General features: G+C 40.4%; 1 protein-coding gene and 1 long non-coding RNA gene across 2 annotated transcripts in view; one reads left to right on the top strand and one right to left on the bottom strand.

Moving 5' to 3' along the window:
* Window positions 1-27177, top strand: part of KCNB2 (potassium voltage-gated channel subfamily B member 2) — a 371601-nt gene that overhangs the window by 110459 nt on the left and 233965 nt on the right.
* LOC116660482 lies at window positions 6552-21990 on the bottom strand. The gene is made up of 3 exons (XR_004316033.1): window positions 21861-21990; window positions 6672-6676; window positions 6552-6561 (listed from the first exon to the last, which is right to left on the bottom strand). It is a non-coding gene; the product is annotated as an uncharacterized LOC116660482 (long non-coding RNA).

The raw sequence follows: 27177 nt of genomic DNA, 5'->3' as shown, positions 1-27177 counted from the left end.
CAGGCATCAAAACAATACTTCTTAGGAGAGTGCCCGGAGGACAGCTCCCACAGAACTAGGTGCATTGATCCCCTAGGTTGTTATGTCAAAAGAACTCATGCTAATGACAATGTGTCTCTCTCCAGTGCCTCGGGGCACAGCTTTCAGATAGTGAAATTCTCACCTCTGCTTCCACCTTTTTATTCTCAGATTTAGCTGAGATCAGGAGTTGGTGGGTTTCCCTTGGGGTCAACATTTGGGAATAGTCCTAACCCTGCTCCCTGCTGGTGAATAACATCCACATGAAAACCCTACCGTGAGGTTAAGACCTTGGCTGGTGAGCCTGCTGACTCCCTCCTCTTACCTTTGTAAAGCATCCTCTGAGTCTCCCTTCCTTTGCTTCAAAGCTTCAGAAGTAGATCTGTGCTTTTAGAGCTCTGTGCAGCTCCAGAATTCATTAGAGACTTACCTTTTAGGCACTAAATCAATGGTAATGTAACAGGAGAGTCAAAACCATCATCAAGAAGTAAGCGGAAGGCAGTGACACCAAGGACAAAAAAGGACGACATTTGGAAGCCTTAGTGCCATCCAGTGGTTCTGAAGTAGGGTAAAGCCAGATACGGTAAATCTCAGTAGTTTAAATTCAGGACTTCTGACAAATAAATTGCAACTTGTACTCAAATGCCAAAGAGAAAATTCAGGTGTTAACCATGGGAAGAATCCCATTGACAGGAGGAGGAGACTCCTGGTGTTTGGTAACTCCTTATTTAGGGGCACTGATGTCACTTGAAGTTAATCCAAACTCTACCTTCATCTTTCGTAGGCAGGCTCTCTCCTTAACAGGCTTTCGCAAACTCCAGGCTTACAGTCTATCCTCTCAGCAATCCCAGTGGAAAACAAATATATCTTTCCCAGAATTTCCAGAGTAATAACAACAATAATAATAGCAACTCCACATGGAGCTTTCCTGGTCAGGTGTGAATTGCATGCCAAACCCTGAGCAAGGCATGAAGCTGGTGTGACAAGAGAAATGTGATGCTCTGATGGGCCAGCCCTGACTCATGCTCAGTTTGGAGCCAGGAAAGGAATAAATTTCAAATTGCATCACAGGAATTGAGAGTAGAAGATAAGCAGTTCCTCAGAGGAAATCACAGCGCTGTCCCCAGAAGGGGGATGGGTTCTGGACACACAAGAAGAGCAGGTGGCCGCTCTCAGGGCCTCCTAAGCCAGCCTGTTGCTAGGACTGGGACTGTATAGGTGACCAAGAGACAGAGCCTCTGGCCCCCTCAGTTTACAGTAGTTTGGGGACATTTGTTGAATAAATACACAATTGAGGAAAGTGAAACTTAGAGAGATGAAGTCACTTTCTCGATGACACACAGCAAGTTAGAGGCAGCACAGTGTCTAGAAACTCTGGAATCATCTCCAATATCAAGGGGCCACATAGCATTCTTTCTGTGTGCATGTCTGTGTTCAACTTTCCTCCTTTTTATAAGGACACCCATCATAGTAAATGAGGACCCACCCTAATGGCTTCATTTCAACTCAGTTGTTACCTGTAAAGACCCTATTTCCAAATAAGGTCACAGTCTGAGGCACGGGGGTTAGGGCTTCAACGTATCTTTTTGAGGTGGACATAATTCAACTCGTAACAGCACTGTAATTGTTCAATTGTCAGACATTAGTATCAATACATGAACAAATGTCCTTTGCCACATTAGAGTTCTAACAAATGAACATTTCATTCCTTATAGAAAGCAGATATTCTTAGGGAGTTGCTTTCCATATTATTCAGAATGGCCTGCAGGAGTTGTCGATCCATCCTGGTCCTCAGCCGTATGCCGGTACTTCCTTTGGGCAAGTACAACCTTAATTTTAGAGCAGAGTCAGTCAACCCACTGCCTTGTTCTATATGGCCTCCAAGCCAAGAATGGTTTTCACATGTTTAAAGCATTGAAAAAAAAATCAAAAGGAAAGGAATATTTCATGATGTGAAAATTACATGAAATTCAAATTTCAGTTCCAATAAAGTTTTATGGGTGCATGGCCCCACTCACTCATTTGCATATCATCTCTAGCTGCTTTCACACTCTACCAGCAGAGTTGAGGGGTTGGAAAAGAGACCATTTGGTCCACAAAGCTTAAAATAATTACCATGTGCCATTTACAGGGAATGTTTGCTGACCCCTGCTTTAGGATGCTAATTCTGTGAACCATACGTCATTCACAGTCCATTGCTGCCACTCCCAGATGACACAGCCCAGCCGCTGAGGCAGCTAATAAGTATGATGTTGCCAACCTCATGCTGTGAGGGATGTTTTTGTTCATCAGTGATAACATCATGATTTGGCCTAATCCGTTGCTATGGGAAGATTCATACAGTTAATCAGTAAGCATTTAATTAGAAAGCTGAATCAATGCTGTTAATGGGCATGCTTAATATTCCATTGACAGAATTAACTGCTAGAGATCAAAGGTGTGTTCATCACCGCCCCCAGGCTCCCCCCACTATGGCAGTATTTTGTTGAACATAACCTCTGCGTGTAGTTTACACCTTGAAATAATTCAGATCAGTTAAATTCAGTGGGTTTGTATTTAACCCCTTCCGTATTGGTTTTCTATTGCTGCCAAAATAAATTACCATAAACTTGACTTAAAACAGTGGAAATTTTATTATCTCAGAGATCTGTGGGTCAGAAGTCCAGGGGGTCGAGTGATTTCTCTGTTTCAGGTTTCACAAGGCTGAGACCAAGATGTCAGCAGAGCTGCATTCCTTTCTGGAGATTCTGGAAAAGAATATGCTTTCCATGCTCCTCCAGATTGTTGGCAGAAGTCAGTTCCTTGTGGCTATAGGGCTGGGGTCCCTGCTTCCTTGCAGGCTGTCACAGGAAGCTGCCTGCATTCCTCATCTTTATGCCCACCTCCATCATCAGACCAGCGATGGCACCTCAACTCCTTCTCATGCTTCGAGTCTCTCTGTCTTCTCCTTCTGCCTCATCACTCCTGCCCGTAGCCAGAGAACATTCACTTTTAAGGGCTTACGTGATGAGATTGATTCCTTCAGGCAGTTAAGGAAGATCTCCCTAAAGTTTGTAACATTATTTCATCTGAAAAGTCTCTTTGCCATGTAATTTAAGAGATTCAGGTTGCAAGAATTAGAGTGAGGGCATCAGTTGGGGAGCCATTTTGCCAGCACATCTTCTGCGGATTCTGTCTTTCCAACCTGAGCATTCTGCTCCTCTGTGTTCCCCTTCAAGACAACACAGGATCATCACATGGCCCTGGTGACTGTGTTCTCTTTTTCAGTTTGGGAGCCCCTTTTGCTGGGTCATTTCTTTGAACTGTAAAGTTGGCATTTAATCTGGGCGTCACCATGTTATTCCCATGCAACACAGTTAAACAGTCTAAGCCAAAATCGCTCAGAATATGTACACTTAGTCATTTCATGGATAAAATATACATTAACAACACTATGAACATAGCACCTAGGCTTGCGCAGTGCACAACATGCTCAGCCTGACACTGCCATCTTAACAAAAGTTCTGTCTATATTCTGGTCACCCACCCTCTCTTTCTCCTAAAGTCAAAAGCAGGGGAGTGAGATTGAAAAACATGGGCGCTCTCTGAAGTTTGGAATATATCCATTTATTCCTGACTTTTCAAATTATGGGCAAATTATCACCTTACTGGGTCCTCTATTCCTGGTTACCCATCTGAATCTTGTTGAAGTCCAGGTTTGGAAGAGTTCTTGGACTTAATCCAAGTGTGAGAAAACTTGAATTATTCTGGAAATTCAGGCTCCATTATAAATACATTTAGAAAATGCTGGATAACTAACTGAAGGAGATCCCCACATGATGTGGGGGATGTGGTAATGGGGAGCTTACCTTTCTTTTCACTGACTATAACCGCAGCACAGAAGCACTCAGAGAGAGTATAGACCAGGGCTGCTTAAACTCTAGCATGGTCGTCAGTCACTGGGGAACTTGTGAAATGCAAGGTTCTAATGATATGAGTCTGGACTGGGACGTAAGACTCCACATTTCTAACCACCTCCCAGGTGATGTAACCCCTGCAAGTCCATAGACCACACTTGTCATGGCAGGAGTTTAGACAATGAGAATAATGGGTGGATTTCTTTCCAAAGGATTATTTTCTTTCCCATTCTAATTTGTGATTTCTAGGTTAAATAAATTCATGTTACTGGGACAGTCAAATAATTCAGTTCCACTTTTCTTTCTTAGCATTGGGGTTTCAGTGTAATTTTAATGACAATGTATTCCCTCAGCAGGGAAAAACAACTATGAAGAATGCCATTCATTCTAATCAACTCTAATCTAATTAAAGAGAGTAATAAGTGTATAAAAGAATACATCAAGTTAAAATTTGGATCCAAATAGGGTCCTGATGACTGGGTTAGCATGAGGAAGATCATTTTTTTCAAAATGTTTCAGGTACAATTGGAGAATAGACAGTGTGGTCTAATGGTTAGTGTTGATGGGGAGACATTTGAGGTTGGACTAAAATAGTCCCTTCTCTCCCTCCTCGACATCTCTTTTCAGCCTCCTGGAGTTCTTTGGGAAGCCCAGAAACATGCTAGCTTTTGTTGTGTGTGTTGCGTTGGTCCAGGTAGTATGAGTCTGAAATGTTAGCATTTGTGTTAAGTGGCCCTGGGTCCGGTCTGGACGGATAGCACGGGCTGCACACTGAAGCCTTTTATGGGAGAAGCCTAACCGTTTCAGAGTGCTTTGTCATACCTGAAGCTCGGTGTGAGGCTGGTCATCCCCGGGGAGATGCCTGCTTGTCTGTGTTTGCTGGCAAAGCTGGACTCCGATAGGCTTCTTCTCCCCATTCAATCCTGATTGAAGGTAGGTGGGGGCAGATATCACATCCCCCACCTTCCGTGGTCAAAGAATTTGAGAGCGCTTCTAAAGCAATATAGCTCAATTTAGGAGAGATTCTGAATCCTCAAGATTAGGTTTGGTTACCATCAAAGTGAAGGAATTATCTTCCCGGTGACTTTGTAGCCTGTCACTCAGCTCAGTGTGCCTGATTGACAGCAGAGGCCCCCGAGGCATTCGGTGGGGTCCTCCTGGGGAACTTGGAGCCCAGGCTTGAACGAAGAGCGTCTCTCTCTGCAGCCGAGATCTCACCAGGGATAGTGGGAAAGGCTCCTAGTCTTCAGTTTTATTTCCTCACCTCTAGTGTTACCAGGTTTGCATCTGGCTACTTTTGTAAGATGGAGGTACACTGCAAAGGCTGGTACCCACTCTATGCAGAAAAGGGCTAAAACCTCATTTGGGGTATGAAAGATAAAGGCAAAAAGACCAGAGTCTGTGTGAACAAAGCATTCAGAGTAGACCAGTTCTCACCTGCCTGCCTTCGACCAAAAGTGTTTTATAATCTGGGTCTTCTCTGTGGCATCTGTTTCCTCAGAGAGAAGTGGTCTGATTTCTGGCACCCTTCTGCCTACTGGTTGTGTCACTTTGGGCAAGTTCCTTAATTTCCTAGTTGCCCCAGTTTTCTCATCTATGAAATGGGACTAGTAGAAATCCATAGGGGTTTGTGAGGATTATAAGCTTACACATCTGACTGATTAGGACAGTGCCTGGCACATCCACATGCTCGGTGAACACTAGCTCTTACTGTTGAGTTTCCTGATGTTCAGAGAACCTGAGGCAACAGCAGTGAGATCAGAAGACATGGGTTCAGTCTGACTCTGGGCACCAATTTGGGCCTGTCACGCGGGGTCTCTGCAGCTCTGTCTCTGTAAAACAGGGAACATGGTACCTGTCTCTTCTGGTTCCAGTTAAGGTGAAAGGACAATTTAAATGAAGAGGAGGTTGTCACTTGAGGAGATTGAAGTCCAGCTCATGACAGCAAATATTACTACTAAAAGGTATTAAGTTAACCAAGAGCAAGCAAACAAGCTTCTTCTATAAATTAGAAATCTATTTGCAGACAGATACCCATTTAAACAGTGGAAGTGATGTGTTTTCCTCTAGTTCTAATCCTTTCATTTTGATTAAGTGAGATTATAATCATGACGACATTTATTGAATGCTTTATATACTTATCTCGTCAGTCCTTCCCACAACAAGGCAAAATCATGATAGGGAATATTATGATCCCTGTTATACTGTATATTAGAAATCTGCAGCTCAGAGAGGTTAAGTAACTTGCCGAAGGTCACATAGCCACTGAGAGGCAGAGGCAAGGCTGTAACCTAGTTCTCTCTGATGCCAAAGATGGCGCTCTTTACAACTACGATGTCCTCCCTTCCATAAGTCAAGTCAGATCTCTTGATCTCTCAGAGAAGTTTTTGTTATGACAGTTCAAATTAGAGAAGATCAGACCTTAATTTCAGTTCAAAGCAAGCAAGGTGGCCAAAGGAGAAGAAAGAACAAGGGTTCACAAAAGTCAGGTGCCGACCCATGTCTGACACTGACAAACTGACATGCCTTAAGGCTGAATCGCTATCTTCCAGTCTTGAAGTGTCTGCCTCCCCAAATTATCCCCCTTACAGGAGGCCGTCGTGAGCTGTATTGGGTTAGAAGGGGAAGGAATGGTTGGTGCTCTTACCTGGAAGCTGCCTTTGCCGAGCAAGCGCACAGTTCTTTTGAAAGTGCTGTTCTTACTCGGGTGGCTTGACGTGGTTGATAGTGGTTCTAGAGCCAGAGCCTCCCTGCCACCATCTCTAGGTGATGGACGTGTGTGTGGCCTTCAACTCAGTCTCTGCCAACAATAACCAGAGGTAGGTGAAGATGAAAAAGTCTACTGCACAGTGTGGTCTGGAATAACCCAGTGTTTATTAGCCTTACTAGATTAAACTAGGCTGCAAAGAATAGCCCTTCCCCTACACTAAATGAACTCTGTATTTTATACTGGCCCGTATCGAGAGAGTTAATCTGTTTTTGCTGGGCGAGTTGTACTAAGGGATTTCACAGCTTAGTTCATTGCTTTTGTAAACAACGTTTTTCCTCCTCCTTCTGAATAGATCTTTTTGTAGGGAAATTAGAGCTATCAGTCCACCCAGAGGGATGCAATCACGTCACTCTTTTCCATCAGATGATCCTATTAGCTGATCGTAAGCATGTGTGTGGGCTGGGAGACGGGAGGAAGCAGAGAAGGACCTAGAAGGCAGAAATGTGTGCGGTGTTGCTCATGCTGCTAACAGCAAAGATGTGCCCCAGTGCTCCTGGTTGAGCTCAGAGACACACTCTCTCTCTCTGTCTCTCTCCCTCCCTTTCTCTTACTGTCCTTTCAAAGTAGCTAAATCTTGAAAGTCTTGGAAGACCTCAAGTTCCTCTTCTCTCATCTCCTTCATGTATAAATGTCATTTAACAGTTGAGTTGCACTATTATGCATTTGACGAAAAGACTATTAAACCTACAAGTCACCAAGGACCCGCCATCAACCTTGTACGAAAACAGTGAGGGACAAAAGTAGAGTAGGTGCTGCAAAGCCAACTAGACACCAGATTTGAAGGTAATTGAGGGGAATATTAAAAAGAAGAAGGAGGAGGAGAAAACCAGCTGTGGAGTGAGGAGTAAACAGAGGTAAAAACTTGAAGGACCGTGGGTGGGTGCTTCCTTGTTTCTCCTCTTACCAACCCTGAGACTCGGGCCTTTGTGTTCTCATCTGCAAAATGGGATAATCATAATGCCAACATCATATAGTTGTGAAGATTGAGTGAAAAAATAATGGAAAGCAATTGGCACAGATTATCATCTGTGTTCATTTGCTATTGTTAGAAGCATTACTCTTTTCTTCACAGTAGTAATTAGAGACTGTGAGGGATCATTTAAGATCCTATGAGCTTTGAAATGTGTCAGAACCTATTCTGTCATCTCGTCTTTTTTTTTCCCCGTTCCATTTTTATCTTTCACATTACACTAAAACTAGAGTAAACACCCTAAGGTTTTCCCCTGTAAGTTTATGGAAACTTGCAAAGTATTGGTAAACCGCGGTGAAATTAAGCCTTTTTGCTCTTTAATCCCTAGAAGCTATTTCTGCCCAGGGCAGTGGCCACCAAGTTTCACAAGTGATGCTAATTCTTTGGCCTCTTTCCAAAATAACCACGTCACAATCTCCTTCACAGCCCCAGAAAATCCTTTTGTAGAAGCTGAGTCCTTCTCTTAATAACTGTTTCTAATGGTTCTGTTTGCTTGTATAAGGCAAACACCTATATTTTTAACTCAGCCTTAAAATCTTAACTACTGTCTAACTTCTGCCTCTTAAATTAAAAAAAAAAAATGAACTACAAGGCAGCAATGCCCCCTAACTCCTGTGAAATTCAATTTCAATCAATTCATAGCTTTTTATAGCTTCTAGAAGGAACTCAGAAACCCTTTGATGCCATTTCCTTCATCTTATAATTGAAGGAGTGATATTGGAGAGGTTGGAACCTGCTCAGACACACGGTTATTCTGGAAGAGCCTGGAATTTCTCCTACTCCGTTGTACCATTTCCCATCCCCAAATGGAAAAACTCCAAATAAAAACACCCTTCATGCCTTTAAAGGATGAATGCCCAAAGAAAGTGTTTCCAGGGCCAACTTTAGATGGTATTAAATTCATTATCCAACTGATGTAGATCATTTTGTCTTCTTTGAATTCTCATTATTGGCTGCAGACAGGCCCAGTGTGCACAAATTATCACCTGGATCTCTCCTTCTTTCTACCTACAGTGATGGCCCAGGCTGGAAATGGGAATCAGTCTTTAAACTTTTAGGTACTTTTATGTTTAACAAATTCATCATGATACAAAGGAAGCCAGGATTTTCGGGTCCGTGATCTTTGAGGCTGATGAACATGACCTTCCCCAGCTCAGTCTCTGTTGTAGAAGAGCCACATGACTCCTGATTCTGATCCCGGACGACTGTAAGCTTGCTCCACCATCCACAGTGGCAGCACAGAAATAGAATGAACAGGCCCCGGAACTGTTGATTGAACATCCACCAGTTATGTCACTGGTTACCTGTTTCTCAACCTTCAGACAGAAGAACATTCCCAACTCTCGTGTGTTTATTTTAAAACCTCCTGTTTCACATTTTCTTCCTATGGTTGGAGGTTTCTCCACCTCCTGCTGCGATTGTTGCCTTAGCTATTATTTGACAAACAGAGCCTCTTTCCTCTGGTCTCTCCTCTGCCTCTCATCCAGATATTCTGCTCCACGACTCTCCCTGGGGGAGAAGGATCGTTCCTCCATAGGGTTGTGCAGCGAAGCCAAGGGAAGTCTGTGCTTTCATCCAAGTTTGCTCCTCAGGCTTCATGATCACTGAGTGAAGCAGTGTTTTAGAATCCTGACCGTCTTCTGGAATCACTGAGGGAGCATTGGAAATGAAATTACCATGGTAACCACTTCACAATATATGTAAGTCTAGTCATTATACTGTTCACCTTAAATGTACACGGTGCTGTATGTCAATTATATGATGATAAAACTGAAAGGAAGGAAAAAGGTAGGGGCCGGGGCCACCCTGGAGACCACTTGAAACATAATTTCAGGGGGGAGGTCCTGGCATAGGTCTACTTTTAAGCTTCCCAAGTTAACCTAGTATGCAGCCAGGGTTCAGAACTTCTCAGTGAGTTTTCCTATAACATAGAATAAAACTAAACATAGAAATAAGGACTGAACCCCTGAAAGGTTAGACAGATCCACAGTGTCAAGTAAAGGAGAGCTAATGGCAGAGAAGGCAGGGCTGGGCCTGATAAGAATACATCATGGATTTTTTTTAATACTTTTTTTAAGAGCAGTTGATCAAATGCATCACTGCATGTGTCTGGAGCTGTAGCCTCAGGGTGGTGGGGCCATGGCCCTGACCCATGATAAAGGGGCTTTTTGACCCTTTTAAGCAAGACATGGAGGAATAGAGTAGTATGTGCTTTGTTCAATGAATGGTGATCATTAACTCTCATTCTGGGTTTTACTTGCTGTGTGATACTGACTGTTCATTGTACGTCAGTTTCCTGCAACACAGTGACTTCTCCAGTAATGGGAACGTGTCTGTCTCCAGTGCTAGACACACAGCAGGAGCTAAAGATGTGCTTGTGGAACAAACAAGTAAGGGAAGAATGAGTAGATGAACAACAAAATCAGACCTCTGGGGCAGTCTGCCATCTTGCTGGGTTTTATTATGGTTGTCAGTGATCTGGCATCAGGGCATGAAGTAACCCAAGTCATGGAAATGAAGTAACCCAAGTCCTGCCTTATCAAGTCCTTTAGAAAAATCACATCCTGCCCTTTCAGAACATGCTGTCAATGGATATCTGTAGTAGCACTCAATCCAGTGTGCTGGGAACACGAATGCTGAGGTCTAGGAATTAAAAAAAAAAGAAAAAACTTAATTAAAAATTCCATTCTTAAGCTCTATAAAATCAGATGCTAGATGAAAAAGTATAAGAAAGCCCATATAACAACTCATGATAAAAAAAACATTAGGAAGAAGGAATTTAATTACAGTGTATAAACTGTCGGTGCTACATTATCATTGACTTCAATGCGGACCAACTGGCTTCATGATTTTGGTGAAAAACTTTATCTTCTAAACCTAAGGTTTTTTAAGTGATGCTATTATAAGCTAGTCAGTTAATTCCATTTTAAATTACCAATGGTGCAAGACCAGGCTTAAGAAAAGGTATAAAAGTGAAAGAAGCTGGTCTTAACTGCCCTCCTCAGCCACAGCCAGAATCTTACACAGTGATGCTTATTCTATACATGTTCATATATTGGAAAAGGAGGCAGAGAGGGGGGAAAGGGGGAGGAGATTGGTAAATAGAGAGAATTAAAAGAATTGTTCTAAATGAAAGCAAAAGTGCAGGAGATCAAGCAATAGCTAGCTTGTATAATTATTAGTTATGCCATTGATGAAACTGCCTGAATTCCCCCTTTACAATCAAACAAAATTTTCTTACTTAATTAAATTTTTGATGCATCAAAGTACCATCATATGCTTTCATTTGGGGATGATTATTTTGATGGTAACAGTTCTACTGGTGATAACAGACCTAACTGCGCCCTACTACTAGATGCATTCATTTTTTTCATATCCCTTAAAGCACCTTCCAGTGGACTTATTTTCCTGTAACTACCCAGCTAGGTTAAATCAAGCCCATGTAATTAATTCTTCACTGTCCATGAGAGAGAGAGAGAGAGAGAGAGAGAGAGAGAGAGAGAGAGAGAGAGAGAGAGAGAGAGAGAGAGAGGTGTATTATGTCCTTCTATGTCAGGAAAATAAATGGGCATTCTAGATGTCCTGGAGTAGACCTTCTTTCCCCACTTGGATACTCTCATTACTACTGCCTCCAGGCCTTTTAACCTTTGTTTTTATATCATGTTAAATTAGAAACCAATGAAATTGGGTATTGTGGGCTCTCCTCGAGCCATGTGAATACTGAAAGCATGATGGCTAGCGTGCGCCAGAACTTGGTGATCAGGCCGCCTGGACTTGAACCTTGACGCTGCTTCTCACTGGCAGTATGCCTCTGGAGAGGCTACTTAACTAAGACTCAGTTCCCTCATCTGTAAAATGAGCACCATCAGACCTCACAAGGCTAGTCACGAAGATGAATAAAATAATGTCTTGTAAAACACTTAACGCCGTGCCTGGGACCAGCGAAGAGCTGGCTGGGTGTTAAGTACTAAATATAATATTTAGCCAGATATTTCATGGGAAGTTGTGCCAGGGACCTCCATAAGCCAGAAACACTTATGCACTGAATTGTCAACTACTTATTAATCATAAATACTCTGAACACAGGGCTACATTAAGCCCAGGCTTTGAATGAACCTTGAAGTTTAATTAAGTAGGATTTAGTTAAGTAAGTAGAAAGGAAGAATAATCTGTGCTGTCCATTATCATAGCCTCTAGTTACATGTAGCTACTGAGTACTTGAAATGTGGCTCATCTAAACTGAGATGTGCTCTAAGTGTAGAAGACACACCTGATTTTAGAAACTTTGTCCAGAAAAAGAAAATGTAACCACATTCACTTATATTGATTATATGTTGAACTGATAATATTTGGGATATATTTTGTTAAATGAAATGTAATGAATTTCACCTATTTCTTTATACCTTTGAAAAGCATGACTGTTAGAAAACTTAAAATTAAGTGTACACTTCACAGTCTATTTCTAGCAGACAACACTATTCTAGATGGTACAGCTCATCGTTAAAAAGAAAACAGTGGAATGGGCATGACTCAAAGAACTTCTATTGATACACACGAGAAAGGCACCCACAGTACCTTATCTGACCTGGTTCATAACACCTGGGGGCTTTGAGGTCACCTGCATCTTTTACATACTTAGTGCAGTTGAGGGAGTTGCAACTATGGCTCTCATCATCTAAAAACCCACCTAAGCAGCAAAGGAATTTTCCTAAACACTTTTGAGAACTTAACAGCAGCCTGTTTGTCTTCTGCAAAATCAGATATCAAAAAAGCAAAATGAAGGTAACAGCTCCCTTCTGGTTCTGTGATCTTTGGATCCTCTCTGTTCAGAGAACTTTCTTTTTATTTTTGCATTAGTTTGTGTAGTATTTTGGCCAATAGAATCGAGACATATTTTGGAGTGCTTTGTTGAAAAAATATAAGATGTAAAATAAGTCTGAATATAGAGAACTTGAAATCAGGAGGAAAAAAGGCACATTTTAAAGCTTTTAGCCTTGTCAAGAAATAGCTATTTTGACTTTCGGATAGATAGCTTTTGAGCCTGCCAAGGAAAGGAAACAAAATTTCAACTAGCCTACCAGAACTTGATTTTCTTTTTTTCCCCATGTGCCAAATATGAAGTGGCTGTTCTGTCTTCTAGTGCAGGAGCATGCTTTCACTGCTTCCAGAAAAATCCAGGGACCCTTTGCATGCATAGCCAATAAACACAGAGCATCTTGAACCTTTAGCTTTTTGAAATAAATAAGGGAAGGGTGGAAGTAAGGATAGAAAGAAGGACAGAATTTTCATGGAGATTCTTCTGCTTGGCAGCATCATCATGTTTAATTGAGGAGGAGTGTGATCGGCTAGAACTCTATGGAAATTAATTTCAGGTAAGGAGCAAAAAGCTCCTTGGTCATCCCAGGACAGTGACAGTATGGCACACCTTAGACCCTGCATTACTGCCTAGTCTAGACTAAGACCCTTCAGTGTTTATCTTGAGGTTTCTTTCCAACCATTCTGTGTGTCCTGTTCACATCACCCGCAGGGAGGAAGATCCCTCCACAGTGTGGGGTGTGGCCATTCACTTTGCCGGGATGTGTTGGTCTGCCTTTCCGTGAGAATGTGGTGCACATTTTTGAGGCTGACTCCTCTTTTCCTTCTAAATTTGTATCACTTTTGATCACTGCTATGTCCTCCCTTCTGGAAACTTCTCTTTCATGCCATGAATCCCTAATGGAAAATATAGAGACTCTAGACACTTTCCATACAGAACTGATTTTTGAAGACCAGTGGACATCTGCATGACCAAAGGAAACTTCGTCTGTTGGACAAATTTCTCTTTGCTCTGAGCACAGGCCTATAGAGAAAACTTGCAGGAAGTAAATTTAAGCAAACTTTTCTCTCATGTTCCCAGCAATTTGAAATTGGCTGAATTGGTACAACCCAAAATAACCTTTGTTTGTCAGTAGGTTATATTGCTTTGAACATCTGGGGAAAGAATGGCCCTTCATTCATTGAAATGTGTGCAGTGAATAAATAGTGATAACATTATGATCAGCAACCTAAATTTGTGTGTAAAATGCCATGTTCTTTCAAAGTGGATTTTGTGCTGTACATGAACCAGTTGTTTTCATACCCCCAAAACAATCATTCATACCAGAAATTTAATTACCTGTGTGTACCGTACCTGTGCCAACCACATTAAACCCTGGTTTTTTAAAATCACACACCCCTTTCTCTTCAGCCAAATGCTATCTGGAAATGAAGTGTTTTTTTGTTTTGTTTTATTTTGTTTTGCGGTGAATGATACTGCTTGATGATATTTTCTGATTTCTTACCAGATTTCTATCTATACCGTTTAGTCAGTTTGGCCAGTCCTGATGGTACAGTTTGGAATCTTTATAACAAAAGGAAAGGAAGCAAGAGATGAAAAGGTATTTGACTTGCAATGTAATATGTTGGTGCCACATACTGGACCCTGAAAATAATAATACCATTGCTCCTACAGCATTAGGACAAGCTTTGCACAATTGGAGGCTGCCATATTAGAAACCACATGTTTGTCTAAAGAACACACACGTAGCCTTTGACTAGAATGTTACTAGCAGTACCCTGGATTTAAAGCAGAGTCATCATTATCTGTTAAATGTCATTTAAATATGTGTCAAGCATTTGTGTGGGTCTCTGACTGTATTAGCGCACAATCCTATCAAGATTTGTTGAGTGTTTTCCCCATGCCAGGCACTCACGGATCTGTTCATTTCCATTCTCTCAAGGAGTCCTTGGCAGAAGCCTGTGAGCTTCTTTTTCTTGCTCTACAAATAAAGAAACAGATATCTAGAGGAATTAAACAGCTTGATCAAAAGAAATGAAAGTCAAGACTGAAATCCAAGTCAGCCGCCCCCAAGTCTAGCAATAGACTTGTTGCTCCACCAGTAGGTCTGGAGCCTGTGCTGAAGGGATTGCGATAGGGATGCCCCAGATTGCAGTAGAGAAAAGGAAATGGTGCCAGCATTTCCTCTATACTTATCTTATTAGAAATTAGAGATGTTGTATTTGTGATCTTTGCAGAATATAATTGAGTCACGGCACCAGGATGAGATCCATTGCTGATGAGCACTTGGAAGAGCCTAATCGGTACCACACCTGTATTGACTGAGTTTAATGTGCAGTGATGCAAAATCCTGGTGCTCATCTCCCACCTCAGAACCACGTCTTGTGGAGGCAGGGATTCACCCCCAGCACTTAACGATTCACATGTGGGGTACATATGCCAGATCTCTGCCATGTGCTGCTTTACAGGTGCCTTGTCATAGATTGTATGTCCTGTGGTTGGGATATGTCCCATCCGAAGGAGCCCCAAGCTGCTCCTGGACTCTTCATATGAGCAGCTGCAAGATGGCAGTAGTACATTTTATGCTTTCAAAGGCATCATTATATATAAATATATAATGTATCTCACAACATCAATTCTGTCTTCACGAAGCCTAGTAACACAGCTGCCATCTTCCTCCACTGCTGAAGGCAGCCCCAGAAAAAGTATTATATATAGTTCACTTTGATTCACTTGGCTCAGCTCTTAGTGATATCAGAGCTTCTGGGCTGTTATTTCAGAGGAGCTTATGGGTGGCCATGTTCAGCTGGCGCTTCAGATGGGACACGGGACAGCTCTGTCAGCTAAACTGCCTGGTGATCTCTAAATGGAACCAAATTATGTCCCGATGCTTCCACTTGCCAGCCCTAAGCACTCATGAATTGAACCACACCTACTTGAAGATGAAACTCCAAGTGGAAATAGCAACAGTTCTCCTGCCTTTATCAGTTTTAGATACTGATCCATCAATGATGTCACCTTGATTAATAGATGACAGAGGGCCTTGAGGAGACTTTGCAACTACTGTCATTGATATTCAATACGTATCCTGTTCTACAAATTGGTACGTTAGGCCACCAGCCTCTGAAGTGTCAACTATTGTCATCTTTTTCTCTTCTTTAGCTTTTTCATTAATGTTAACAGAATTTATCCCCTTCATTTTAAAACAGATGAAAGATTTATCAGGTTGAATTAGGGAGTGTTTTTTGAGATGTGAATTATATTTTTACAATTTTTCTAGGTATATATAAATTTAATATAACCTGATATAGATATATCAGAAATGTTTGTATGTTAAAATTACACAATATATTCAAATATATATGTCAAATACATTATACATTAATATTGCTATTTGAATGGCATTGTCTTTTTTCTGCATTTTTCATTGTTATTTAGTGCTTAATGTTTAATAATCCAGATATTATGAGAAGTATAATTAAGAGATATGTATTTTTCCCAAAGTCTTAATTTCTTATGAGGGAATACAGTGATAGTATTCCAGCATCTCTTTGTTTGCATGATGAAAGTCAGAAATAAATACTATTTAGACAGAGGTTATATTTCCCAAAAAAATTAGATTAAAAAGTAATTTTTGAGCTCTCCAATTGGCACTTTTATCTTTTTTGTTTATTACACATTCTCCAGTGAACCTCACTGGACTAGGTGATTCAGAGTCAGGCAAGATTCCCCCACTTTGGCACCTCCAGTGAAGGTCCAAACAGCAAGTCCAACTGAGTTCTACATTTTAATTAGTAATCCTTTTATTTTTTACACTTGGGAGTGGTCATAATAAAGGCTGGCATTAATAAACTTAGGCTCTACCTTAAAAAAAAGTAATTCTGTATTTAGCCTTAAAAGGAGGGAATTCAGATACATGCTACACCATAGATGGACCTCAAGGACATTATGCTAAGTGAAACAAGACACACAACAAAAGGAAAATATATGATTCCATTTCACTCATATGAGGTCCCTTGAGTAGGCAAATTCATGAAGACAAAGTAGAATGGTGGTTTCTGTCGGGGAGGAAGAAATTTCCCTCTACCCTTCTAGCTTCTTCTGGCTGGCCTAAGAATTAAATTGACAGGAGACAGATTAACAGGAGAAAGTCAAACAAAAGTTTAATAACATGTAAACATGGGAGAGACTCAGAAAAACTGAGTAACTCCCCAGAATGGCTGAAGCCTTCACCTTGAGTGTCATCTTCAGCTAAAGACAAAAGAGGATGTTTCGAATAGTGGCTTGGGACATCAAAAAGGAGGAAAGCCATTTACATGAAGATGGGAAAGCAAATGTTTTGTGAACCAATGTTTGCTGGGCTGTGCAGAGACAATGGGAAACAGAGCAGACTGTGATCTCCAGGTCCTGCCTAGAGTTTTCACCCCACACCTCGCCCACATTCTTGTAGATTTCTTTAGTGATAGCTCTTTTCTTGGAATAGGCTGTTTATCTAAAACTTCCTGAATCTTTTCTGTTTCTTAATAATAATCAGCCTAAATTAATCCTCTTAACTAAGAGACACATTTTGGGGTGGCACATTTTGCTCCCTTATATCATCAAGGACTGGCAGGGGTGGGAGGGGAATGGGAGTTAGTGTTTAATGAGTGTGGAGTTTCAGTTTGGAGTGTTGACAAAGCTCTAGAGATGGATGGTGGTGATGGCTACACAACAGTGTGAATGTACTTAATGCCGCTGAATTGTACACATAAAAATGGTTAAAGTGGTAAATTTTATGTTATGTGTGTTGCACCACAATAAAAAAAAAAAAAAGTCATCCTGGCCTGGTTTCCCTGTAACTAAAGAGTGTGATTCCCCAAGTCTTGAAGGACTTTCAGACAAAGGCGGGGAATTTAAGGAGGGGACTCAGCACTCATTTAATAATCTATGGTTTTGTGGAATCTATCTGTCCTAACTTTGTAAAAGTTAGTGCAAGAGTTGGGAAAATGGCACCTTCTTCTGTTTACCACAACCATCAACAATTCTTGATAGAGATTCTGCGATTCTGAGAAAGATCACAGGGACACAAAATCATAACACATTTTTAGAAGAAAGCATTTGTTACCAAAATTTTCTAGGAAAAGTTATAGTGATTTTATTTGCTTGGCTGAAGTCCCAAAATAAAAGGAAGTTGAGGAACCATGAGATCACTCAGTAAATGCAAGGAAAGCTAAAAATGGATCCAAGGATTCCCCAGTTCGCCCTGCATCTCAGTGAACATGCCTGAGTCCTTCTCTGCAGCGAGGTTGTCAGGATATGTGAGAGGCTAGAAGCGTGAAGAGAATCTTCCACACCTTAAAATAAAAACCTCTGGTGGCAAAGCAAACTCTGTTACACACTCTGACTCTGCGCCCCAGCCCGGCATTATCTCCTGATGGAGAGGAACTTGAGGAAACAGCTTTCCTTCTTCTAATAGTCATGTGGCCATTTCTATTTGAAGTCCTCCTCTTTGAATTCTTAATTGTTTGGGTCCCTTTTAATTCTATTTTTTTCTCTTTTTCAAAAAGTGCCTTTATTAAGTTTGACAAGGCTTTTTCAGTGCCACAGAAATTAATAGAAATTTTAAAATCTATTCAATATCAACAAACAGATTAGTCTTCAGTTTGCTTTAAGAAGCACATGTGAAAGGTTTATTGCAGGGCCAAGTAAAGAGATCAGGTGGCTTGTGCTCAAGAGACCGGAACTCCACAATGGTTTTCAGGGAAAGGTTCTTTGGATACTTACCAAAGATACATTCAGTGACAGTTCAGTGAAGTAGTCTATTTTAATGAAAAAGTGAAGGCTTGGTGCTGTCAAAAATAAACAAAGCTGGACATTAATTAAAATGGTGAAAACAGATTTTATTCGCTAACCGCTGATGGTAGGGGAAAGGGCAGAGCTCCATTCTGAACTGCAAAATGCACAGAGGCAACTGGGCCTTTTAAATGGAGGCTGAGGAAGCAGGTAGGAAGACAAGCCCAGGCTCCTGTAGAATCAGAGTTAGGACTGTTTTCCCATGGGGACCAAGGCCCTAGCTCTCCTAATGATTCCATTTCAAAGGAATCCAGGTCCTGGAGAGAAAGATGCTCTTTTGAGTGTGTTGATGATACATCTCAAAGGAATAGAAGAAGGATTCACAATTGTTAAGTCCTTTTTAATAAATCCTCTAAGAAAGGGCAGGCAGGGTCTTCTCAGGTGTTGGCTAGGAGAAACAGTAAATCCTTTTGATAGCCTTGAGCTTTTCTAGGCAGGAAGTCACAAGGGAACTGGGTCATCCAGGGACACCACCTTGGGCTGTGAGAAGCCACAAGTTTAGTCAAATGTCTTAGTGCAGGAGTTTGAATGGAGTGTTTGTGCCCGACAGGTTTTGTAGTCCACAGTTCTGATGATGCTACGTCTCAGTAGAAAAGATGCTATTTCTCTATAGAAAAGAACATAGTATCTGATTTGGAGGGGGCAACCAAAAGCTTGATTCTGAGCTCTGCTTTAGTTCTTCAGGGTCTAAATATGAGAATTGTGAATGAGGTTTGACCTGACTTTGATAAACACCTTACCAATGGTCGCTTGTGTTTGGGCCAAGATATTTGTAGTTTAGGATAAAAGGAATAAGAAATAGCTTTTAAACCACACAGTAATATTTTTGCATCAGAGGCATGAGAAATTTCACTAGATTCAGTGGAAATTTCAGAAGATTCAGCAGAAACATGCATTGTGCATGTTTTAATGTATTTTTTCAGTAAAGTATTAACAAATTAGTATTAATGAATGGATGTTCGTTAATATATTGAGTTTCCATCTTCTTTTATTCTGGCTTGTGTATTTTCCTGGTTAAGTACAGAAGACATATTAGTCTAGAGAAATCTATGAAATAATGCATATCAGAGAAGGAGAGAGAAAAATTGCTGATTCGGAAATGACGTCTGTCTAAATAGCTTTTATAAGCAAAGAGAAGATTATATTACTCACCAGACCAAGTAGTCATACCTAAGAGCCCATAGAAAATATCTGCATAGTAGGCATTCACTTCGTAGGAAATATGTTTGCGACTAAGTTAACTTGACATTGTCTCTGCTATGAAATTTTTCATTGTGCAAGGTGTTTTAAATTTTTTTTTGCATTGTTTACTTTTCTTATCTTTATTGATATGTGCATAATACAAAACTATGTCTGCTGTGTTTTTCTGTTGAAGACAATTTTTCTCACCTACCTTTAAAAGAGGCTTTCATCATATCTGATAGGCTAAGAATATGTTTTTCCTTATTATTCCTCTGTATTTCACAGAATGGAATAAATAGTGCTTATTTTGACATCTCACTCATAGTTTCCAGAGCTATACTGTGCCAGATTTATGGGTTTATGTTTGTATTTCTAAGTTATTCATCACTAAGAGCCTGTTGTTTGTCTTGTTCTAAACTTTTCTGAGGGAGATACTGAAACACCAGCTCTCGCTGACTTTGAAGGGTTTGATATCATTCAGTTTGCCAGGGGGAGATTGGAGGATGAGTCATGGGCTCTTTAAAAGTGTTTCCCACTAATCCACGCAAATAGATGCTTCAGTGTTGGAGATGTGAGGTCAAATGGGTCAAGCGGCATATTGTGAAAATCTTCCCAGGCCTCTGTCATGGACAGAGATCCCATTAAAGTCTCAGCAAACCTCTAAGCACAGTGATCTTTTCTGATTCTGAACAATTCCAAATATCACATCCAATAAAGTGATTAACAGAGCCACCTGGAGTGACTCCAGTGGGGGCAGATCATCCTGAGCTCCAGGAATGGCATCTGCAGCTCACTGAACAGGTGGTGCTTTCAATAGTGGCAAGCCTGTTCTTGATTGGTTGACAATGAGAAGGCAGTGAACGTGGAGGGAGGGACTAGGTAGAAGTGGTCCAGGGTTCTAACCCACTTGATGCTACCATGGATCATAAATTAGTAAAGAGTCATTAAAAGGAAAAACAATACCTAGAAATAGTTAAACTAAAGTAGTCACATACATATTTAATTCTTTAAATAAAATATATTTTTCATTGAGGGAAAAATAGATAACATCCTGTAGCCATTTTGTGGCCCCTGCCTGTAAATTGCTTTAACATACAGCCTGCTTTTATCTTCACAAGTCCATTCAACCAGTGATTCTAGATTTCTTGGCTACCTTAGACACTTTTCTAAAATCCAAACCTGGGATTTCAGTCTGCTGGGTACTTCAATATTATCCTCTAGCTCCCACCTAGTGGCTCCCTTTTTCTAATTGCTCTACCCCTGCCCACTTGCTCTTACTTAAAATAAAAAGAGGCAGGAAGTAACACTGAAAGAGCTCTGGCTTTGAGTTAGGCACTTTCAATATATTTTCTCCTTTAATCTTTGCAACAATCTTCAATTTACTGATGAGGAAAATAAGGCCAGAGAGGTTAAGTAACTTGTTCAAACTCATATTGTCAGCCTCCATCAGAGCCAAGGATGACCACCAGACAGGTCCTTCTGATGCCACCTGGGCAACCTGCATTCCAAGGTCTTGTCACCAGTTGAGTCACTCACTGATGAATGAGTGTATCTGTGACAGTCTGCTTGAAAAAAAAAAAAAAAAAAGCAGAATCGGTATTTATAGAGTATTTTTTGTTGCTTATTTTTAAGGGGTAAGTCAAAATTTATCGTACTTTCTAAAGAATTTACCTGTCAGTGTCTCTGAGCTCTGATAAAAACATAGAAATAAAGACACAGATGTAGAGATTCCTGCCCCACCCCCATCCACCAGTTAAAAAATGACTCAATCTCCCCAGAGACACTTATATTTACTCCTTGGCAGCCAAGTCCTGTTTAGTAGACTGATACATTTGAGAATGTCAAGATAGCATAGGTGTCAAAACTGACATTAATTTTCCAAACCCTAGAATTACCGTGTCACAGGCCTGTAGGAAGCATTGGAAAAATGTCTTTACCTGTTTCTGCAGCCTTCATTGAGAAAACTTCAGTGAAGAGAGTCTAGGGAATGAGGAAAAGATCAGACATGAGCCTGGTGGCTTTCTTCCAGTATAAACAGGCTCAAATTTTTACCCATGAGACAGTTGTGCATCATCTTTCATTTTCTACAAGCCTTATAAAAATAATTATATTAAAAAGTATCTGTTTCTGTTAATATCCAGTTTGACCTATGGTTTATTAAAGTTATGATTTCCATAAGAAAGTAATTTTTTCAGTAAGGGTGGCTGTTTGGACAAAGGAATAATAAACAATTTTCTCTTGGGGATTCTTTCAAAAGTTGCATTTTAATTGACATGGTGTTGGATAACAAAAGCAGCGTGAAGTGGAATTATGGATTTGAAGTACTTACCATCCAACACTAAAACAACTCATTAAACCCCTACTGTTCAAGATTACTTAACATTAACATCCGCAGAGACTTCCTAACCCCAAAGTCAATGAAGGCAGCCCTGAGCCACACAAACCAGTGATAAAAGGCCCGGCGGTGACTTGGCTCTAGGCCCAGATGTGGTTCGTCTTCTATAAGTTTTACCAGATAATCGTAGTCAATTACAAGCACTTTCTGAAAAATGCTTTTATTTTTAATTTGGGCACTCGATCCACGTCCAGTCCACCCAGTCACCCTTACACTATTAGGGAGGGAAAGGTAATAACAATTTATTACATAATTTCAAGATATAATCATTCTAGAAAAGAGTTTATCAGAAATTAACCCCTAATTTAGTATATACAGCTCAGTCTCTCTACATCTCAAAGGTAGCAGGAAGAAGTAATCCTTGAGTCCATGGCTGCCCCCCACAAACAGATCAGAAGGGCATTACACTGTTTGCCCCATCTTGGTAAATTATATCACTCAGTGACTCAAATCAAAAGTCATGTGTCATGCTTGAATCTTCCCTCTCTCACTCCCAATGGCAGCAAGTCCATCAGTTTCTACCATAATCTACTTTGAATTTGACCTCTTCTCAGTATCCTCTCACCACTGGCCCAAGGACCAACCATCATTAGCCCTCGTGAAAATTTTTAAAAAGCATCCCTTTCTCAAGACACAACAGTTTGTTGGAATATTGCTCTTCTATACTGTTTTTCTCCAAAGAGGACAACACCATGCCTGTCTGCCGGAAAGCTCTTGTAGCAAACATATAAGCCCATGATGTTTGCGCTGTGAGTGGCACTCCTGAGGTTGTGCTGTGCAAAACCGACAGAATGTTGTATGGCAGCCTTGAGTCAGGCAACCATCCTCTGATGTCTCAACTTCTGCAAGAGCTGTCTAACTGTCCTGCTTCCTCTCTGGCCCTTCTGCTATGGTCATTTTTTTTTCACAGAGCATCTAGAATGATCTTTTTAAAATCAGACATTAAATCATGTCCCTCCCCTGCTCAGAACCTTCCAATAGCTTCCATTTACACTCAAAATTCAATTCAAACTCCCTTCCATGACCCACAAATCTTTTCTCTAGTCTTTCCTACAACCTCTTAGGCTGTAAATGTATCAGTCGATGCTGGCAGGGCTTAATAACTGGCATCTGTTCTGATTGGTGGGTACCTTATCAGGTCAGCCATTAAATATTTTGAATATCTACCCTGATTACCTCTTTCATCTCTGCCCTCTTGACTCTAGCCACTCTGGTTTTCCTGGAACATATCACCATTACCTAGGGCTGCCTTAAGAAATCACCACAAAGTGGGTGGCTTAAAATAACAGAAATTTATTCTCTCACAGTTGTGGAGGCAAGAGATCTGAAGTCAAGATGTCCTCAGAGTTGTGCCTTCTCAAGGCAATGAGGGAGAATCCATCCCATTCTCTCTTCTAGCTTCTGGTGAACATTGGCAGTCCTCAGTGCTCCTTGGCTTATAGCTGTGTGACTCCAGTCTCTGCCTCTGCCTTCTCTTCTTCCCTCTTCTCTCTATGTCTGTTTCCCCTTTTCTTCTAAGGGCTTGTCATTGGATTTAGGGCCCACCCTAACACAGGATAATCTCAAGAGCGTTTACTTGCTTTCATCAGCAAAGACACTTATTCCAATTAAGTTCATATTCTAAGGTTCCCGGTGGACATAAACTTTGGAGCACCACTATTGAAACCACTGTTCTTTATAACAGTTTTGCATATGCAGTTTCTTCTTGAAAATTTTGTCACTTTGCAGACATGGCATTGCTCCTTCACTTTATCCATTTCTTCTCAAGTAATGATTTCTCATAGAGGCCTTCTCTGACTGCCCCATCTAAAATAGCATCTCCCCCAACATTTCTTTTGATTCTCTTATTCTGCTTTTATTGTTCTTTGTGGCCCTTTAATACCATCTGCCATTTCATTGTGTATTGTTTATTTTTTATTTATTGATTATTGTCCTCACTAAAATGTATGCTCTGTGTGGTCAGGGACTTTGTCTTCTTCACCTCAGTATCACTTAGGACTGGAGTCAGCAAACTGTGTCCTACCAGCTACATCTGTCCTGCCACCTATTTTTATAAGTAAAGTTTTATTGGAGCACAGTCAAGCCCCTGTATCTAATGTTGTCTATGACCACCTTTGTGCTATAACAGGAAAGGTTAAATAGGAGTCATGATAGAGATATATGGCCCACAAAACCAAAAATCTCTGCTATCTGGCCCTTTAAGGAAAATGACATGTGCACGGTAAGTTTGTCTGGGTTATTGTATTTGTTAATTTACATTGTAAAGAGTTATTTCTAAACCCAGAAATTTAATTTGGTCTTAGGATTGACACCCTGAAGAAGAAGATCCCTGGGTTCTTTTTTTCCCCTAATTTAGAATAATTTATAAATGCTAATTTGGGTGGTTAAAAGAGGAAGAGGAATTCTATTAAGAGAAGATTACAGAATGTACTTCTTAGATCACAAATTACTTGGGAGGGTGTGCCATCTTGTTTAATTTTCATAATTACCCATTTAGGTCAGCATTATGTTCTTTATTTCACAGCAGATAAAAATGAGGTCACCCAGGTGGTAAGAGGCAAAGCCAGGATTCCAACTGGGCTCTAGCTTTAAATTCAGGTGTCTTCCCTTTGCTTCTGTTCCACAGCAAATGTAACTGTCCCCAAAAGACCGCAAATCCAGATGCTTCACTAGGGCTACTTCATGTTTCCAACAGTCCAGAGACACATACCTCACCATGACTCACATACCTCTTGGACTGCCCAAATCATGAGTATTAGCTTACATTTGAGTGTAAAATTTAAAGATTAAAGATTACCAGCTACCTCAGAGCATAAATAATGCTATATATTTTTGTACCCCCACAATGTCTGAAAAAGTGCAAGATATAAACTGAGATAAGTAATCAATACTTAGTAAATGTAATTGAATTCTGATACCCAATACAAAATAAAAAGAGATGCTATTTGAAGGCCTAAGTGACTTAAAATATTTCCTTGAACTCTCAAATGGTCATCTGTAGGATGGAGGGTAAGGTAATAGGCCCAGGGGAACACTAAATTTGTTAATTACTAGACTCTTTGTATCATTAACTGATTTTTCAGGTTCTAAAACCATTTGCTTTAATAAGGAACTGTTAAATGAAAAGGCAGTAAACATCAGAATGGATAGGAAAAAGAACAATTAGTAAGTAACAATACTAACTTGAAAAATTCTCCAAGAACATGGAGCAGAGCGATAAAGCAGGGAAAACTATGACAGAAAAGATGGAAGATATGGAGGGACAGTGCGAGACATTCAATGTCTGTACAATGGGAGTTTCAGAAGGAGAAAAACAAAGGAGATAGAGAACAAACTATTATCAAACAAAGTCTTGAGTGTTGAATTGGAAAAAATTCAGGGAATATGACAGGATTCATGAGTGAAGAAGAGACATAGGAGATAATTTCTCAAGTATGTAGAGTACCAGTAAACCAGTAATAGGTTACCCATCAAGGAAAGTTCATCAAACAACAAACATAGTTTGACCCTGATGCATTTAGGCGTTATGCTGGTTGGTAAGCTATTTGCAAGATTATTTAAGGAGTTCAAACATACTCATAATCATGATTAAGACTTTGAATAGAAGGGTAGAAAATTCACTAGTCACATTATTCTAAAAGACAGAGTCAGTACATCTACCTGAGACTCAGTCCTTTCTTGTTTTTTATTTATTCCTCCACTGTCCGTGGTTGCTGAGCACTCAATGCTAGATGCTGGTGACACACAGCTGAGTAAGGCACATGCCTCACACTCGGGGAGTGCAGTCAGGTGGGAGGCAGACAATTTCAGTAGGTGTGGCCTAGGAGAGATCTAGGAAGGCTTCTCAGTGGAAGAGGCTTCTGAGCAGGAGGTCAGGGAGGAAGGGGCATTATGAGCAGAAGTGCCTGCATGTGCCAGAGTACAGAGGCAAACAAGTTTTAGCTTCATTCATTGTCTTTTTTTTTTTTATTTCTTCACCCCTTTGCTTTCAATTTTGCAACACTGGAACCCCAAACCAACTATTTTTCAGGGAAATTAACATCTTCATTCATTGTTGCAATGATCTTCTCTGAATGAAGATGTGCACAAATTAAGGCAAAAGGTTAAAAAGGATAAAGAAAGAAAAGGACAAGTGTTTTAAACACAAAGCTCCTTGCACCCTTGAGAGTCAGCTACCTCCAGAGAGTTTTAATATGAAATATTTTGCCTGTGTTTTTCATTCATTGAGCCCCAGGGCGGAAGCCATGCTTACTGTATGGCTTATGCAATGCTGAATTGGCTGTCACATTCAAATCATAAATAATGATAATGGCACACAAAAGGTAGGAAATGCCAAAGCGAAGGCTTTCATTATAATGTTAACTTGTCCATATCGTATACATATATTGTGCTTCAATATCTAGATAAACTTTCCAGGGTTGTTTTATTATATGAAAAATGTGCAATATAGTCAAGTTACCATTCTAATGAGAACCTTAGATTCTCACAATTTGGACCTTTTCTAAGTATTATGGCTTAAAGCCATCACATTGTATTAGCAGGAAGTTTTATATTAAGGAGTAAAAGCAGACCATCCTTTGTATTTGTAAATAATTCTCCTCTCTGAAAGTAGGAGCACGTGTACTGTGGAAGCTGGTTTTCAGTAGAGGACGTAGATTTCCTTGCTGCCTCTGTGCCTTCTCACCAAATCCAACTGAGGACCCGAAGCTCACTGTCAAATTCTGAGGATGCCCGAGGAGAGGAGTCAGGTTACCTGGGACAGAAAATCTGATGGTCCATGTCTGTAAACACGCAAGTGCAATAGGCTCCCCAGCCTTGGAAGTGATCACTGGCGTCAGGCTCTATTTTATTACGGTAGAAAACGATTCAGAGTGTTATCAAATTCACTTAACTAAAAGAAAAGTGATTCTAATTCAGTTTGTAAATACTTAATTGACTATCTCTAATGTTCCTATATTCACAACATACACCTAGGCACAGTATAAAATGCATAGATTGGAACATATTCCCTACTCACACACAATAAAATTGTAATCTACAGGAACAGTGGTCAACTTAGACAAAGATTGAGCAAGATAGTGTATAATTAAAGAAGTACAAAGCACTTTGAGAGTTTATAGGGAGGAATTACAGGAAGAGGTCAAAGGCAGATTCCTAGAAAGGAAACTATGAAAGAGATGTTAAAGCTGGACAGGATTTTTAAAACAAGTTTCATTTAGTTAAATATAGTAATCTTTAGTATATTCAGCCCTGGTTACACAGAAATAGAGTTTCAAATGTCTCTATTTGCAAGATTAT

Source organism: Camelus ferus, chromosome 29 (genome assembly GCF_009834535.1).
Source record: "Camelus ferus isolate YT-003-E chromosome 29, BCGSAC_Cfer_1.0, whole genome shotgun sequence".
Classification (NCBI taxonomy): domain Eukaryota; kingdom Metazoa; phylum Chordata; class Mammalia; order Artiodactyla; family Camelidae; genus Camelus; species Camelus ferus.
This window is presented reverse-complemented; position numbering and strand designations above follow the sequence as displayed.